Consider the following 15,718-nt stretch of genomic DNA (forward strand, 5'->3'; position numbering starts at 1 on the left):
TCCTTGATAGCTTGAACCTTTTTTGGATCCACTTCAATTCCCTTTGCTAAAACTATATAGCCTAGCAACTTTCCCGATGTTACACCAAATGCACACTTCTTAGGATTGAGTTGAAGGTTAAACTTCTCTAATCTTGAGAAAATCTGATCTAGTATGCGCAAATGATCTTTCCTTTTTAGAGCCTTTCCCAAAATATTATCCACATAATCCTCCATCATGATATGCATCATATCATGAAAGATAGTTGTCATTGCTCTTTGATAAGTAGTCCTGATATTTTTGAGCCCAAATGGCATGACGTTCTAGTAGAGGGTACCCCAAGGGCATGTAAAAGTTATCTTATCTTGATATTTAGGAGCTATTTTTATCTGATTGTATCCTGAGAAACTGTCCATCAAGGAGAACATTTCATGCCCCGTTGTCTGATCCACTATCATGTCTATATTTGGTAAAGGAAAATCATCTTTTGGGCAAGCCTTGTTCAGGTCTCGAAAGTCAATACATATGCGGATGGTCTTTTCATGTTTGGATACTGGCACAATATTGGAGATCCATTCAAAATAATCAATTGCTCGAATAAATGCAACATTAAGCAACTTCTTCAGCTTAGCTTTCACTAGTAATGCTACATGGGGATGCATTTTCCTCAAATTTTGCTTGACTTTCTTTACACCTGGTGCTATGGATAAGTGATGCATGATGAGGTCCGGAACTAATCTAGGCATGTCTGTGTAGGACCAAGCAAAGTTGATTTGCTTTTCTTTGAAGAACTTGGTGTGATCCCGATTCTCTTGCTCAGATAGAGATGCGGCCAAATGAAAAACCTTGGGAGTTTGTTCCATTCCCACATTGACTGGTATTGTCGGTTCAATCAAGAATGCTGACCCTCTGGTACCTCTAAGAGGTTTTCACTATCCAATATATCCTTTCTTTCTACTTTTTTATGATCTAATGCTGCCATTAGATGATTTTCACCATTAGATCTTGTTTTAAATTCATTTATTTCAATTTTGCTACTGAAAGATGATACTCTCCTAAGCTGGAGCTGCATTATCGAGTTCCTTGGTGGAAGAGACTATAGGTTCAATTGCATTAAGGTATGCTGCAATAACAGTATCATTGGGAAAAGTTTCAAGTTCTGCAAGCTCGATTTGGTCCCAATCAATAAGTTCAGGATGTCATAAGGGTAATAGATCATTGGGGTCAATAGTAATAAAATTCCTGACAACAATATTATCATTGAAGGTAGGGATAGAGAGGTCAATCACATTACTCTCCTCAAAATTGTTTAAAGTGTTATGAATCTAACAGTCTTTGTTAGAGTCATCTTCAGAAGTTTGCAATTCGGATTCAAAAGGTCTTGACCTCAAACTTTTCCCCTCATCAAATGTAGGTGTATATGTATGAATTACATAAATATCAATATCCTCCCAAGACAAGTCAGAAGGTGATGGTGAATCCCATTCCCACTTATTTGAATCAGATCCACTGTATTCATCCAGCCTTTGAATTTACTCATATATGTCGAGAATGACTACTCTTGGTGCAACTGGTGGAGTAGTTTCCTTTGTTGTTTCTGATGCAATCACCTCTTCTATTTTGATTGATGATATAACCTTTGTAGTGTCATAAATTGTACACTCTTCCTAGGGTGGTACAATTCCACACTTAGTTTAGCACCCGCCTTAGTGTGTTTGCATCTTGCATTGTAATTTCCCTTTAGGCATTTAATTAAATAATTTAATAAAATCTAAAGTCATATTTCATCACTTCATACATCATAAAACTGGGCCCTTTACCCTAAGTGTGCCCCTTTTATTTTATTCCTCTTATGAATCATTAAATCATAAACCCTAATCATGTCCTATTTCAACCTTTAAGGCCCAATTTCGTATATCAAAACATCTTGAAATCAAGTGTAACTTTGGGATTCTCTCTAATATCATCATATCTAACGACCCTGAAAAATTTGGTGAAATGTTGGTCGGACCATGTGCAAAGTGCACATGGTCCTCGACTTTTTTCTTGAAATTTTGGGAGCATAATCCTATGATATTATAATGCTTAACCCCAAAATATTGGCAGGAAATTCAAATCCTAGGTAAGCCTAAAGATAAAATTAAGATCTAGGGTTTCATACATAAGATCTCTCTTTCTTCATTTGAAGGCATCTATCTATCTAATCGAATCCAGGAAAAGCTTTTGGAGCGTGCATAAGGAGCCTTCTATGTAGTGAAAGAAAAGCCTATGTGGAGTCTTCAACAAAATTAAAAAACATTCAACAACATTTAACAACATTTAATCAAGCATTCATCATCAATTAGGAGCCTTGAAGACATTGAAGAATAATAGGAGATCACCGACTGACGATTGGCTTGTACCCCTCTCTTAGGGGTTGGGTATGGTTTCATGTTATTTTCATGTCTTTGCATGAGATTCATTCCATTAATTTACATATTTATATTCATGCTTTAGATCACTTTGCATCATTTATTTAGAGCATTTACTTTGTCACTTATAAGCAATTAGGGTTTACTCTTTAGGGCTACTCTAGATTGTTTACTTTCATCCTAGGGTCTTGCACACACTATTTTACTATACAAATCATCTATTTGTGGAGGTGGGAATCACCAGCACAGGGGTTTGACTGAAGAAACACCCTATATAGCCACCCCAAACCCTCTCTTTTCAGTTGTAGATGTAGAAATAGGTACCCCAAAGGGCTTTTAGTTTAGGAAAAGACACGGGCACTACCCAGAAGTCTCATAATTGCTCAAAATTGTCAAGGAAAGGGGCGTGGCACCCTGGTCCCCCCACTTTCAGGTGATTTTTGGCAGGTTGCAAGTCAGGACCTTCAGATTTCAACCTTCCAGTTGTAGCTCTTTATTAGATCATCAGGGACAGTGGCATGGCACCCTGGTCCTGGTCAGTTTGGTTCATTTTTCAGCATCAAGTACACATCCAAATTCCTCCCCTTTTTTTGCTTTCACTATCTCATTTTCATATCTGCAAGTTTGCTCAATTTTAGTTCATATGCACTTCATTGTTTATCTCCTAGTCTAGTTGATCAATCAAACCCTAATTTTTCTCATCACATACAACAAGAGGAATATAAACCCTAAGAGATAATCCTTGGCTCTCTCTTTCTCACAAGAAGTAGCCAAAATGAGCTATCTCCCTAGGCTATTTCGTATTCTTAATGTGTTGGCTAAAGTGGGATTAGGTCTTAGTCACTCGGTCTCGCTTTTTCCCCTCCACAACCTCTATTGGTGCTTCTGATGGTATAACTTCTTCAAAGTTATTTAATGAAGCAACATCATCTGATGATGGGAATATTGCTTCTCTTGTTGATGGTGAGCTTGTGTTTACTTTCTCTATGAACCCTAGTTCGATCTTGTCCTTAGAACTCCTGAAAGCGGATAGGATTGGTTCCACCATACATACCTCTCTTTTCCCTATAGGTTTGGTTCCTTTGTATCCCATTTTTTTCATAATGAGAAATCCCTTCCCATATTGTCCTATGAGTATTTGGATATCTTACGCTATTGTTTTGGTTTCTTCTTCATATTTGTACAACCAGTTTAGAATGTCCTTGTCTTCATCTTCTTATGATAATGTTGTTGTTGCTTTGATAAATGTACCATTATAGATTGTGTGAGGTTTTTATACTTTTTGTCCTGAAGTGGATGGTCTTCCATATGATTGAGGTGAGAGTGATAATTGTTCCAAAGCCAATGAGTGTTCAATAGAATACTTCCCTACCCCTTTGTCTTTCAATTTGAGCTTCTTTTCAAAATCAGCCAACATAGCTGCCATATGAACGTCAATGTTCGAAGCACCAGATGTAGAAGCCTCTTGTGCATTTTCTTGATTAGGTGCACTTTCTTGATGTGACACGCTTTCTTGATTTGAGGGAGCAGTTTTAGGAGCCTCCTGATTGTGTGGGTCAATAATATACATCACAGGTTTGAGTGAGTTGCAATGAAGAAATGGATTTGGATCTTCTGGAATAACAACCTCTTGCCCCTCACAAGAAAACTTTAGGCATTGATGGTAAGTAGATGACACTTCTTGCATCTCATGTATCCATGACCTATCGAAAAGTATATTATATGATAAATTTGAGTCCAGGACTTGGCATACTGTGCTCTTTTGTATAGGTCCCACTTTGATAGGTAGTATCACCAACCCTTTTGAGGATATTTTTGCATCATCATAGGCTTTTATGATGATCTTTCTCCTTGGGTCGACAACATATTCTGAATATCCTAATGCTTTTACTAAATTTAATGTACAAATATTTAGGCTAGCCCCTCCATCTATCAAGATATGTTTGACATGGTTTTTATGGATCATGACCTCGATGTGAAGAGGGAGATTATGCAGGTGATTTAAAGACATGTCATCCTCTTTAGAAAAGGATACACAGTGAAGGGAAATCATGTGCCCCACCATGGCTTGGAATTGTGCCGCATCAAGATTATTTGGTACCATTATTTCAACTAGGGTCTTCTCCAAAATATCCTTGTGAGTAGGAGAGAGCTTTAGCAAATCTAATATAGATATTTGCACCAGAATCCTTTGAAGTTGGTTTACAATATTGTATTGAGTGTGGATGATGTTGATGGAGAGACTCCTTTTAAGGTTACCTTAGTCGAGCTTCTTGTGATTGTCTTAGTGGATTCGTTTTCTCCTCTTTCTTTTATGATGATTACATTAACTTGTGACTCATATGCTTCAAGGTTATTAATTGTGTTATCATAAGCATGAGTATAGGTCACACCTTGCCTTTTTCATCTTTGGATGATTCGCCTTTTTCATATTTTGGGAGAGGGGAGCGAAATGTTGCATGTTGATCATTAGACTTGTGTCCATCCACTGTTATGACTTTGTTATTTATAAAGTCTTGTATAACATGTTTTAACCTCATGCAATCACTAGTCTTATGCCCCCTGTTTCTATGAAAGTCACAATAATGGGCATTGTTCCACCAAGAAGGTTTAATTTGTGGCTCAAATTATCTTGCTTTTAGTAATGTGATTAGTTTGTTGGCAAGAAGAGTTTTGAATGCAGATTCCAAAGGTTCTCCTAATGGTGTAAATTTCCTTCATTGTTTGGGTGTTGATGGTTTTTTTTATTGTTGTCTGATTTATTGTTTTGATTGTTTGAAAGAGTGTTGGTAGATAAGTTAAAAGTGGGTTGATTTGGTTTGACATTGTTTGCATCAACAACTCCATCATTCACCACATTTTTGTTTCTCATCCAAAACTTTGGTTTCCCATTGTTAGATCTATTGTTGGAATTATTGTTTCTTGAGGAACCTTTGTTCTCTTTGTTTAATTTGAGCTCTCCTTTCTCAACCATTGCCTCCCCGATTTCGACTCCTTTTTCAATTCACTTGGTGAACGTAGGAGGACATTGTAACTTTAATTGACAGGTCATCTCACTAAACAAGTTGTTTATGAAGATACCCATCTTTTCTTTTTCTGGCATGCTACATGGGTATTTTAAAAACAATCTCCTTCACCTTTGTAGAAAGGTAAGGAATGGTTCTCCCTTTTTTTTGCTTTGTATTGCATAGATCTAACATTGTGATGTCATGTTCAATATTGTAAGAATATTACGTAATGAATTTTTTTACCAATTCCTCAAAGAACCTAATACTAGAAGGTAGTTTGGAGAACCATTCCATGGCTTGTCCTCCCAGACTCCTTGGAAATAGTCTCATCATGTATGCCTCATTTTGTGCAAATTCCATGCTTATGGTAAAAAATTACCTTATGTGATCTTGTGGATTAGAATCACCCATGTACTTATCATATTTGGGGATTTCACAATTTGGAGGAAATGGAATCATGTTGAGATGTTTGTCAAATGGATAGACATATGTCCTCTAACGTGTATCTTCTAGTGGTTGTTCCTTGTTGCATGTCCTGAATTTGTTGTTGCAATGTTTGCATTTGTTGTGTGAGAGCGGTGAGAGGACTATTCTCATTGTGATTGGTCTCATTACGGTTGGTTTCATTACTGTTGGTGTATCTCCTTATTTATTCTCTTGGTTCATAATGAGTTTGCCTTAGTTGGTCCATATCAAATTCCGGAGAAAGATCAATGCCTTTGCTTGCTAACATTAGGAAATACTTTTTTTTGTCTGCTTCTATGAGCCTTTCCATAAACCTTAGAAAGTCAGGGTTTTGCTGAGCTTCTTGAATTAGCTCCTCTGTTATCTCTCTCGGTGCAAGATCTTGATATATATGAAAGGGATTTTCTTCCAAGTGTGATTGCGATTGTTTTTCCAAATCTTTTTGGTCTGCTTGTTCTTGCCTTTGCCTTCGAGTGTAGATAGGCATTATGAATGATTTGTTTGAAAGACTCAATAGGTGATTAGTTCTTGAGGAAAATATGCCAAGTTAATTCGACCACCTTGATTGAGAAATTGGGATAACCCTGATCTTTGTTCTAAAGCATGTGTTCTCAAAGGTTCTTCTTCAAACTCATTTCCATGACCATGTAGATAATCATGATAGTGGTGTAGGAATGTGCAATGCTTTAGAAAGAGTTTGCAGTTAATGTAAAGAAACTTCCTTTTCTTCAAGATTTCTTTTTTACTAGGTCTTTTCTTCTTCAAGTCTTTCTTTTGACTGAGTTTCTTCCTCTTCAAGTGATGAGGGATGGTCATGTAAGTGATACAAATTTTTGTGAGAGATTGATCAAATATTTTAGTCTTGTTTTGATTTGAACAAAGCCAAATAGGGGGTAAGCTGTGACTCTATTGATATGACTATGTATATGTGATTATAATTCCAAGTCTAGGTTCTGATGAGGAACGATATATCCTGATGGTGAACCTTGTTGGAATAGATAATTGAGTGTGATAAAAGACTAACCTTGATAGCATGATAGAAAAATTTATTTTACTCACTAGCTAGTGTTTAGCTCAGTTTTTTATTACTGTGAAGTTTTAAATGGACACTAGACCAAAAAAGGGTATCTGAGAATGTTTTGAAATTTTCTGAAAGTACTCGGAAGTACCCACTGTCTTGAATGTGCTATTTAAGATTGCACTGTGAAAAGTTGCAAATGCGCTAAAGTTTTTGTCAAATGTGCGACTGTCATTATGTAAGTCAAATGTGTGACTCTGGACCCTATGTGCACTATTTTATAGGTCATATGTGATGTTTTATAGGTCAGATGTGCTATTGTTTTTGTTAAATGCACGATTCTGAGAGATAGATGCGTGAAACTATTAATCAAATGTGCAATGCTGGATTGCGAATGTGCTAAATTGCCCTAGTTTTGATCATTTCAACTGTTTTGATAGAGTTTTCAGTTTGAAAGTTGAATTTCTTTGCAATGATTGGATGTCCTTTTCATGTGATATGATAAAAGCACAAAAAAAACTTGATCAAGCACTTGTTCTTACCCTAAATTTCTAGACAAATAGTGTATGTTCTTAGGCTTTAAAGAAAGCTCATATTTTCACAAGTATTGCACACGAAATACACACCAATTTGTTCTATCCTAAGGAAATTGGCTTCATTATCATTGCTCAACCCACAACTTGGTACCTTATCAGCTCACACAACCTTGTCACCCCCTAAAGGGCACCCATGTTTTTGCCTTTGCGAGAGCTAGTGGAGTCTCATTATGAGCCTAGCAATAAGTACTCAAAAGGGGAATTCCCCCTCTCTGCATTGAGAGAAGGATAATGTTCAGAGGTGAACCGGGTAGGCTTCTATTTTAACTTGGTGCTAGCAAGGGATCTGTTAGGCGCGTAGGGGTATAAACTCAATTAAGAGGTCTCCCAGCCTTGAAAACCAAGGTTTGATATACCTGAAGGTACGAAGGAGAGCTATTCCCAAGCACTATCGTTGATTTGATTTTCACCAAACCACATTTATTTTATAGTGGGTTAGATTACTTGGTGTTAGCCATTCCCACTTGGGTCATTCCCTCTTACTTGACCTTATAGGCTACTCAAGAGGCATGCCCTCTAAAAAGATGCACTGCTTTGAAAATGAAAGAGAATTTAGGGAGAGCATATACCTACCACTTTTGATCCTAAAACATGAAAGCAAGAAGTAGATTTACACCCCCTAGCTTAGACTACATGCCTATTTAGAAAGAAATAAGCACAAAGTTTGGTTGATTTTGTCTTTGGCACGTGATTCTGCAAGAAAATCAGTTAGTAGTTGCAGATTTTTGGTCTTTGGTCTACAGAACAACAACTCGCAACAACAATTTATTAATTAGTGATAGAAAAACTAGATTTGAAAGAATATTATAAAATGCGTTGTTTTATGTGTTATATGCGCTAAACTAAGCATTATATGTGTTGAACTAAGTGTTATATGCGCTTAACTTGATAATAAAATGCGCGAATATGTAACTTTAATGCACTAAACTGCTACCTAAATGTGCAAAACATGAAGTTAAATGCACAGTAACAAATATGCTACAGTTAATATCAAATGCACTAAAAAGGGTTTCGAATGCGTTAAAATAGATATCGGATGTGCTATTCTAAGTGTCATATGCGTAGTCCTGGATGTCAGATTTGCTGAATCGGGTGTCGTATGAGCAGAAACACATTTCTGTCTGCTTGTTCGTCGAGGTACTTGCAAGAAAAATAAGAATTCCTGCAATAAAAATGTCAAATTCGGGCAATTCGAGCCCACAGTTGGCGCCAAAGATGTACACACAAAAATAGGTTATTTAAAAACCCAGGTGTACCAATGAGACATTAGATTGAAAGATTTAAACAAAAGCATATTAGAAACAACAAATGCAACAAAATCCTTCAAAATCATCCCATTATCCTCTATCTCCAAGGACCTATTGAGTCTATCAATTTAGTACTCTCATATTATGCACAAGACTCACTTCGACGACAACTAAGAGAATGAGATTTACAAGATAGAGTGAAATTACACTATTATGAGAGATAATCTAAGATATAAACAAAGCTAATATGAAGCTAAGATGATTCAAACTAAAATGATACTAAAAAGATGATAAAACAATCTAGATGGATGCACAAGCTAGATATAATTTAGAATTAGTATGATGCAGAAATAAGAGATGATCTTCATGCATGCAGATGGCTCTATTTATAGACTTCCCAAGGCTAAGAGTGAGATGACATGGAATCAAGGGCTAAGATTCAATCTGGCAAATTGGATGGTGAGGATGCAAAGATCATTTATGATGGTAGATGGAAGATGAGAATTTATTGCCAAGACATGGGTTAAGGAAGCAACATGGAGTAAATAGGCATGGAGAAAGAAAGGTACAAGTACCCAAATGTAAGATCCAAGTACCTAGATGCAAGAAGAAAGGAGGATTTGAGTACCTGAGTGTAAGACTTAAGTACCCTAAATGCATGTGCAAAGAAGGTTCAAATAGCCAAGTGTAAGGCTTAATTACTTTGGATGAGTGAACAAGCAAAGGCTCAAATACCCAAGTGTAAGGCTTGAGTACTTTGGAAGAATGAACAAGAAGAGGCTCAAATACTCAAGTGTAAGGCTTGAGTACTTTGGAAGCATGGACAAGCAACAGTGCAAGTACCCAAGAGTAAGACTCAAGGTACCTTTGATGTGAGAATTTTTGACCAATTTAATTTGTAAATTAGCTATTCACTTGTCACATGCTGATGTGTCATGATGAAGTGGAAAGAGGAGTGGGGATGTGAATTTGTAGGAAAATGCAAGTGGGTGAATAAATATGATTTTTAGAAGAAATCTGGGAAAATGAATTATATAATTAAATTGGAGAGTTCAACTATATAAAGGAGGAATATTTAAATGACCTTTGAATTCAGATTAATTTAATTGAGCTAGAGTTATGTGTATACAGAATGTACTTATGCCATTTCATTATAAATTCTTATTTTACTCAAGTAAAGGTGTGTTGAGAGAATATTGTTAAAGCGTAGAGGCAATTGTTAGTTTGTGAACTTTGTGTCATATCTTGACTATTGTTAATAGAATTAGGAATCAATGATTGTGATATCATTGTGAAGACTTTGTCCTTCATATTGGTACTTTCAAGTTAAATTTAGCTAAAATATATAAAGGTTATGCTTTAAAGACTTTGTACTTTATTGTGTCTGTAATGCCCATACCCTAGTCGGACTTTTAAAACCCGTTTAACCTTGATTGACTTCCTATGTGGCATTCTTGAATGGTAGATTAACCGATATGCAATGTGTAGTTTAGATAATATAAATAAATTGTGCATACTTATTATTGTGCTTTTGCATCGATTCTCGTGTAAATGTAATTGTTTCCTAACCCTTGAGATAAATATTGAGCTAACGCCTTCATTGAATATGTATATGTATATGCATGCTTGTATGAATTCATGGGTGCAGGAGATTGCAGGTACAACACCGCTTAGGGCAAGGTTCATCTCCTTTGGAATTTGCAAGGTTGAGTATGCTCCTTCATCTTTTGAATTCGGATTTAGTGGTCATATAACTCTCGTCTTGCCTTAGCCATGGTCAGGTGAGCATCGTGTGTGGATTCGTGGGGCTTGCTTTTCATTGGGATGCATGTCGAGAGATTTGGAGGACTTCCTCGATTGGCGTGCCTTGCGCGAGGTAAGTGAGGTTGTTATCCTAAGTATTAAATTCAAAATTAATGAGTAGGCGTACACAATAGTGATATAGGAATTTAAATAGGTAGTTTCCTTTATATGATTAATCATTAATTTAAGAGATTGCCTTAAATTATTAATGTAGTAAGCTTAAGGTATTTAACTTGGGTTAGCGTGCTCATTTACGCATTTGTAACATTTATGCATTTGTAGTTGAGAAATTAGAATAAATAAAACTCTTGCATTAGATTAGTCATTTATTTAAAAATGTCACTTTATTATGTTATAGCGAGTTAATTTAATAGCTAATTTTAAAATAATGAATTTAATGAGTTATGCGTTTTTGGAAAGGAAAAATTTAAAGTCATTTGGGAGATAGAAATAAATTACGCATTTTCGCATTTGGAAGGAAAAGGGTAAATTATTATTATTTAAAAGAAATTATTTCTTCTTACTTGTATAGTTGATAAAATATAAAAGTTTGATTTTCAGAAAATTAAATTAATCAAAATATAACGTGCTGGCTAAAATGATATGAAGAAAATTTTAAAAAAAAAAATTAGAGTTGAATAAGAGATGGAAGCTTTTAAATTTTAAAAGAAAAATGAGTAAGGAGGAAATGAATGACTCCCATTTGGATTTTCATTTATTTTATTTTAGAAATAAATGCCTAAATTCGAAATTTAAAATTAGGGCAAAATTAGGGTTTCTTTTTAACCTAGTTTTGTAAGCATTTTGGGGGTTCTTTTGCTGGGGGAGTTTTTTTGGGAGGAAAATGAGGGATTTTGCATGGAAGCAGCAGATTGGGGAAGTTCTTCATCAAGATTCATGCCTGGATTTTGCATTATGAGGTAGGATTCGAATCTACTCCTTTATTTGTTTGTTGAATACAAAAAAATAGTGTCTCCCATGAATGTTTTGAGGCTTAGTTTCAGTTTTCTCCCAATCTTGGTTGTTCTTGAATCAAACCCTCGTTCTTGAAGGATTTTGTAATTTTAAACTTGTTAGGAAAATTTTCTCCCATAATGGAGATTTTGGTATAAATTTGGAAATTTATTTTATGACTGCAAAATGGGGTTTTATTTTGTTTACATTTTCATTTTGGTGTTTTGTTCATGATATTCAAAAAAAAAAAAATATGAAAACAGAGAGGTTGCTGGAAAATACTTGAGTTTTTGTGTTTTCAGGCTGTTGTTTTGGAGAGATATTCACAGATCTCTTTGTATTGTTTCCTTATTCTATTTAGTTCTGAAAAATAAAAATAAAAACAAAATATATATGGATATAAAAATGGAATGGGTTTGCTGGAACTTATTCTCCTTTTTCCCATCTCTGGCTGTGTGGGTGCACAAAAGTTTTGTTGATTTCTTTTAAAAGAAAAAAAAAAAACTGTGTTTTTATGAATTGCTGTAACAAAATATATTTTAAAAAAAAAATTTAAAAAAAAATGGGTTTTGTGCCCCCACGGCAGTTGCTACCAGTTGGTAGCGAACTACTACCAAATGGTAGCAACGCTACCTTTGGTAGCGCCCTGCTACCATTTGGTAGCAACGCTACCAATGGTAGCTAGGCTGCCAAAGGGGGGGGGGGCCACGTGGATGTCCACGTGGGTACCCTCTCCCTCTCTTTTTTGAAAATTAAAAAAAAGTTTATTTTAATTGTTTTTTAATTATTATTTTTTTTATTATTTTATATAATTTGTTTAAAAAGAAAAAAAAGATAAAGATATATCTATGTCACATATATAAAAAAAGAAGAATTCAGATTATTTAGTGAATTAAAAATTAGTATAAGGGAATTGAATCTAGTCTGCCTTGATATTAAGTAATTTTAAATTCAGTATCTTATCTTATTTAATTTCAAACTTAGTAAATAATATATTTGGAGTTCGAGAAGCAACATTTAGTAAATCCTTAGTCTAATACCAGTTTTTAATTTCATGTTGATTACATCATACTCAAGTTAATACTGTTATTAACATGGAATAAATAGTGATGGCGGTTTAATAAGAGTTTTAAATAAAAGTTAATTTAGCTAGTATATCGAAGTATCGACATTATTAGTCAGAGCAATATGATAAAACGAATACCTCTACCGGATAATGCCTATGTTGAATTAAACTTCTATTATTGAATTTGGTTATGTAATGGTAAGACTTGACATGATAGTGTTGGTTGCAAGTTGGTCAAGCCCCTAATTAGGAAACTGTCAAACAAGAGTATTCAGGATTGTTTGTTTCTTTTTATTTGTTATGATTCAATTTGACCCGCTTCTAAAAGGGATCATTACGTAATTAATGTCCGAAGTGTCCGTTGTATATTGATTGTATTCGCCTAAGTGGCAAGATGTAAAAGACTTATAAATTTTGTATTCCTAACGATATAATACCAAAGGGGTCTTGCAGTTGAGCAGACCCGGAGATGTAGCCCATCCGGGGTGAACTCCGAGATCATATCTGTGTTATGCGATGTTTATAGCGTGCTTTGTTTTATGTTTTAAATTATCATGAATGGTTGTAATCTCGCATGAGTGTATGGTGGAAGTATAATGAATTCGAATTTAAGTGCATAATATTAAACATCTGGATAAATGTAGTTATTTAAGTTCATAAACATTGTGAACTACGATTATGGCAAAGTATTTAAAATATTGTAATTAAGGTTGTAAAAAAAAAAAAGTAATTTGATAATGTTAACTTAAATTGTAATAGTGGAAGAAATCTAGTTAGAATTACTTCATTGGATTAATTTGTTAACTAGTATGTTAATGGATTGAATGTAAAAGGGAAAACAAAGTTAAAACTTATGTCACAATTCCCAGATTGAGATTAAAAGGTTGAACATCATATAAACATCTATCTTTTTACCTTAGTGAATGAATTCACGCCATGTTAATTATACTTCATTGCATTGGATGGTTTGTTAAGTTACTTCACGTTTCAACCTTAACTATAATCCTCACCAAAGTAATTTGATAATCGTGTGGACTCAATTAGGTAATTCATGTTGTATATTGGATGAATATACTTAGTAATTTATGTTGTAATTATAATCAATAATCCTCACCAGATTTATTTTATAATTGGGTGAACTCAATTAGATATCCATATTTTTAATCCCTTATAAAAGGAATCCCTCATGATTGCTAAAATTAATCTAAAATGGAAAAGTAATTGATTTGTTGTTTATACATTAAATCCTAGTAAAAGTATCTCTCGCATATTACTTTCATCTAACAAAAAAAAAGAGATATGCAATAAGATAATTGTATTTTAATCCTAATAGAAGAACGTCATTATGATCTTATTACTCTAACCTTGAAATGATGAATGTCATCTAGTTAACGATACTCTAAATTCAAGGATGCTTCCGTTTGTCCTAATGCATATCCATCTTAATGAAGTTAGTCCATCTCTTTGCATTATTAAAACTTCAAATGAATCCTATGGCTACTCACATTATACCTTTCATAAAAGAACTTCAACTCATCAGTTGGCTATGCACGAAATCTAATGAAGGGAATCTCATTCTATTAACTGCAGTTGATCTTTAAGGAATGAATTTCTCTTATCAACCATGCTTTTAATATTTAAGAAGGATATCAACGAGGGTGAATATTTTAAAATCAAATGAAGGAATCCTCGTATAACTAATCGTAGCTTAACCCTAAAAGAATGAATCTCGTTAGGCATACTTATAGCATTAAAGGATGATGTCAAGTGTGGATGGTTATTTTAAAACTCTAAGGAATGAACTTCATTATATTAATCACATGAACCCTTTTGGGGGCCTCTTAATGTAATTATGAAATTAAAGTGCATTGAGTAATTAACCTCTCGATGGCCACCTCACCAACCAAGTTAATTGAACGCTTCATAAAGTTATAAGATGTCAAACCATTGAACACATATATAATCAAGATCTATGCATTATCTCGTAATTATGATATCCAATTGAATGGATCTGATGACGCAAGTTGAGTTAGGTGTAAGGTTATGTAATCGCGTTAGGAAACTCCTTAGGATTGGTTGAGCCTTCCGCTGTGATATCTAAGTTGACAGATAATCTACATTGTATTCTAATGTCGTGTCTAATTATGAATTGAGTTAACTTCAACTATCTTAATGTTGTAACCTTGCATTAACGCTCTTAATTATTATTTAAAAAAAAAAAAAAAAAATTTACACTCTATTTGAGTGTTTTTAACTTAAACCCTTAGGGGTTTCCTGGTGGGGCATTACAGTGTCATCTTGGAAAGGAAATCATAACTTTAAGACTTTGAACTTCATATTATCTTTTTGAGAAAAAACATTATCAAAAGTTAAATTAAGAATCAGTTTAAAGACTTTGTGCTTTATTTTGATTTTCTTAATTAACACATTGGGTTATAAAAGAGCTTGTAAAAAAGGTTGATAGGACAAAAGTGAATTTTAAGACTTTGAGCCTGAGTACTCTTTCCCATCCCAGAGAAGCAATGGAGGACATTGCACCTTTATGAATTTTTTTTTTCTTTCTCATCAATATTGTATTATTCTTGCATTCTAGGTTAATTTGTAACAGAGAAATTGTAAGAATTATAACTGCTCTTTATTTAGAATTCTTTCCTAAAAAAGAGAGGAAAAGAATAACATTTATCTTGAAAAAAATAAAAAAGATAGGATGATGTACCACGCATGTTAGAGTAGGAGTTAAAATTTATATCTTATTTTATTAGAATAGAGTAGTGAATCACAGGGGGAGTCTTCCTTGATAAATTGGGAGAGATTTAATCTCCTGTTGCTATGGTTGAAACCACAATTTTGTAAACTCTTCTAGTTTGCAAAATTTTCAACCAACAATTTTTTGGCGACTCCATTGTGGATATGACACACATCCAAAGTCCTCATGCTTTTGTTTGAAGTATAATAGTATTCCTTTCCATTTTGATCTCCGCTGGATAGTGCACATAATCAAGTACCTTCATTCTTCGATTGCAGTAGTTAGTGCCCTTGTTTTTAGTATCTATCTCTTTTACTATTTCTTCTTGTGTTATATTTTGAAGTTGTTAATCTAGCCAATCATAGTTACACTTGTGGTAGGTGAAATCAATGTATTTTTTACCCTATTTTTGAACTACTACAAAA

This window comes from Cryptomeria japonica, chromosome 6 (genome assembly GCF_030272615.1).
Source record: "Cryptomeria japonica chromosome 6, Sugi_1.0, whole genome shotgun sequence".
Classification (NCBI taxonomy): domain Eukaryota; kingdom Viridiplantae; phylum Streptophyta; class Pinopsida; order Cupressales; family Cupressaceae; genus Cryptomeria; species Cryptomeria japonica.